This window comes from Sapajus apella, unplaced genomic scaffold, assembly GCF_009761245.1.
Source record: "Sapajus apella isolate SASKATOON/1434 unplaced genomic scaffold, GSC_monkey_1.0 scaffold199, whole genome shotgun sequence".
Taxonomy (NCBI): domain Eukaryota; kingdom Metazoa; phylum Chordata; class Mammalia; order Primates; family Cebidae; genus Sapajus; species Sapajus apella.
In genome coordinates, this window is record NW_022437139.1 from 714,857 (window position 1) to 718,491 (window position 3,635).

General features: G+C 45.2%; 2 protein-coding genes and 1 pseudogene across 2 annotated transcripts in view; 1 reads left to right on the forward strand and 2 right to left on the reverse strand.

Annotated features, from left to right (window-relative positions):
* Positions 1 to 3,635, forward strand: part of LOC116543866 (zinc finger protein 429-like) — a 785,602-nt gene that overhangs the window by 550,287 nt on the left and 231,680 nt on the right. The window lies entirely within an intron of this gene.
* Positions 1 to 3,635, reverse strand: part of LOC116543870 (zinc finger protein 430-like) — a 123,787-nt gene that overhangs the window by 101,225 nt on the left and 18,927 nt on the right. The window lies entirely within an intron of this gene.
* On the reverse strand, positions 537 to 1,640 carry LOC116543899 (annotated as a pseudogene).

A 3,635-nucleotide genomic window follows, 5' to 3' on the forward strand; every position in this document is an offset into this window, starting at 1 on the left:
AGCGGAGGTTGCGGTGAGCCGAGATCGCGCCATTGCACTCCAGCCTGGGTAACATGAGTGAAACTCCGTCTCAAAAAAAAAAAAAAAAAAAAAAAGAGCCGAGGGAAGCTGAAATAACATAACCACAAGGAGGCCACTGTTTACCGCCTGTTGCCTACCTTTCTTTTGGAGATCAGGCAGTGGCCATAGGATGATTGGGCCAAAAGAGAAAAATAACTATGTCTTCAGTTCTGTCCACACTCTTGACCTCCAATGTTTAGATATGGAGAAAATAGAATAAGGCAAACTTACTTTGCTATTTGGCCTTGGCCCTAATTGTCAGGCTGTGGCTATCTGTTTTCTCCTGCCGTGTGAAACTGTGTGAGTATAAACACCAATCACGTGCATACATGTCTACCTGTATTTCTGCATTACTCAACATTCTCTTTCAAGACATCCATTTTTTTTTAATCTGAACTCTTGAAATTTGCTCATGAAAAAAGAAATGCAAAAGAGGTTTTGTTCTCATGGCTGCCCACTGCAGCCTGAAACTAAAATCAGCCCAGTGCTCCCTTCTGCTGGGAGAAGTATTCTTTGCTGTTTTGGACATCAGGCTTCAAGGTATCACTGCCAGGTTTCCAGCCAGCTGGGCACAGTTCTCCATGTTTGTCAGTGAACTGGAAGGCCTGAACTGGTCTCAAAGTCTCATCCACAGAGCGGCCAACAAGGAGGTTATTTCCAGTTATCTTCAGGAGAATAATCTTATCATCAAAGATAAACAGGCCCCTAAATGAGATGACTTCATCAGCTTTTAAGACCCCATCATCCTGAACAATGGTACGCTTCGGGTCTGATATCACAGCAGTGTTCCTAGGTCTCAGTCTTCCTTGTTTCTTTTTCTTTTCTTTTTTTTTTTTTTAAGACGGGGTTTCACCATATTGGTCAGACTAGTCTCAAACTCCCGACCTCAGGTGACTCACCCGCCTCGGCTTTCCAAAGTGCTGGAATTACAGGTGTGAGCCACTGTGCCTGATGATCAGTCCTCTTTGTTTCTTAGGTGTCTTGATCCATGCCAGGTGACAGAGTGAGAATCTACAGAAGCACCAATCACTTGGCAGTTGAGTTTCTTAAATTCTTCTGCCCTATCACTGAAAGCAATGATTTCCATGGGGCAAACAAAGGTGAAATCAAAGGGTAAAAGAAGAACACAACATATTTTCCTTTGTAGTCAGACAGGCTGATATCTTTTTTAAAAATTGTTTGTTTATTTATTTATTTATTTTTAAGAGATAAAAATAGCCTGTTGCCCACCCTGCAGTGCAGTGGCTATTCACAAGCGATATCTCACTACTAATCAGCACTGGAGTTTTGACCTGCTTCGTTTCCGACATGGGCCGGTTCACCCCACCATAGGCAACCTGGTGGTCCCCTGCTCCCAGGAGGTCACCATATTGATGCTGAAATTAGTGAGGACACCCGATCAGCATAGCACACTACAGCCCAGAACTCCTAGGTTTAAGCAATCCTCCCACCTCAGCCTTCCGAGTAGCCGGGACTACTGGCACGCACCACCACACCCAGCAGGTTGATACCTTTAAACTGACCATCTGGCATAACGACTGTGGCTTTGAAGTTGGAGGCAGCATGCCCAATTTTAGCATTTTCTGATATTTTTCTATGAGCAGTCCTGACACATCCCTCTGAGAACAAACCACTGACGGTAGGCAGGAAGAGGACACCAACATCCAACTTTAAATCAGGGGAAGAAGTCAGTACCCAGAGGGTGGTCACTGTTAGAAGGCAACAAAATCATCACCTGTCACTGAATCCTGGCATCCTATCTGCACTGGGTGCATGTATTAGTTAGCTATTGCAGCATAACAAACCATCCAAAACTTATTTATGAATGGGATGCTCAGCCATTTAGGTTGGGCTAAGTGGGGCTATTCTTCTGGTCTCCTCTGAGCTCCTTCAGACCTGTATCATCAGCTGCTTGTTGACTAGCCAGCTCTACTTCTAGCGGTGATCTTATGCTTCTGGGGCTGAAAACAGGGGCAACTTGCTTCTCCTCCCCATAATATCTTATTTTTCAGCTGGCTACCATGTATTTTATTCATGAAGATGGCAGCATTCTGAGAGGAAAACAGAAGCATGGTCGGCGTGGTGGCTCATGCCGCTAATCTCAGTACTTTGGAAGGCCAATGCAGGTGGATCACTTGCGGTCAGGAGTTTGAGACCAGCCTGACCGACATGGAGAAACCCTGTAGCTACTAAAAATACAAAATTAGCTGAGTGTGGTGGCACAGTAGAGTTAAATCACCTCGGTGTTGGAGCCAGGAAAAGTCACAATGGCCCACGTGGGCAGGGCACAGGCAGGAGAGTCACATAACCTATGTGTGGAGCCCAGCAATATGACACAATGTCCCCGTGGGCAGTGCCAAGGCAGGAGAATAGTCACACCATCTCAGTGCTGGATCCAGGGAGATGTCACAATCCCTTCTGTGGGCTGGGCCAGTGCAGGAGCACCAAATCACTCTGGTGCTGAGTAAAGTCATATGTCATAATCACACGAGTGGGAATGTTCAGACATGAGATTATGCCTCTGGACTGGAAAGAATCAACACATCAAAAACATGACCAGATGTTGGAAATGGGTTTATAATGTCCAGAAAAATTCATACTGAGACAATGGAAAACTTGGCAAGACTAGTTTACTTCCTGCAGGAACAGTGCAACTCACCTGAACAGAGGAGACAGGGACATTTATAACATTTTTTTTTTTTTTTTTTTTTCTAAGATGGGGCTTCGCCATGATGGCCAGGCTGGTCTTGAACTCCTGACCTCAGGTGATCCACCCACCTCGGCCTCCCAAAGTGCTAGGATTACAGGCATGAGCCACTGCACCCGGCCCATTTATAACTTTTATAACCTGACGCAATCGCCTTACTGCTGTGTCCAGTTTTCATTGGCCAGAATGGGACCTCACATTCTATGCTTGACCCAATTGGCTAAAAACTTGGAAATTTTCTATAGAAGTAAAGGCAGAGGAGAACAAAGGAAAAGAGGAAGTAACTTGAGGAATGCCAGAGAGAGAGAGAGAGTCATTATTTCAATGACTTCCTGAGTTAAAAAAAATAGAAATTTATCCCCCATAGGGGTCAGGCGTGGTGGCTCATGTCTGTAATCCCAGCACTTTGGGAGGCCGAGGCGGGTGGATCATGAGGTCAAAAGATCAAGACCATCCAAAGAAGAAAAAGATATGTATCCCCCATAATAGGGCTGTATAGCAGATTCTAGTCTAAGAGTTATGGTGACACTATAGACTTTAAATTTTTCTCCTTAAGTTGTTCTAAAGATTACTGACTGGATAACAGAGAAGTATCTGTGCAGTTGCTAATACTTGTAGTTTTTTTTTTTTTTTTTTATTTTTTCTGGGTAACAATTGTGTTTCTCTTGTTACCCAGGCTGGAGTGCAATGGCATGATCTCGGCTCACCGCAACCTCCGCCTCCTGGGTTCAGGCAATTCTCCTGCCTCAGCCTCCTGAGTAGCTGGGATTACAGGCATGCGCCACCATGCCCAGCTAATTAGTAGAGGCGGGGTTTCACCGTGTTGACCAGGATGGTCTCGATCTCTTGACCTCGTGATCCACCCGCC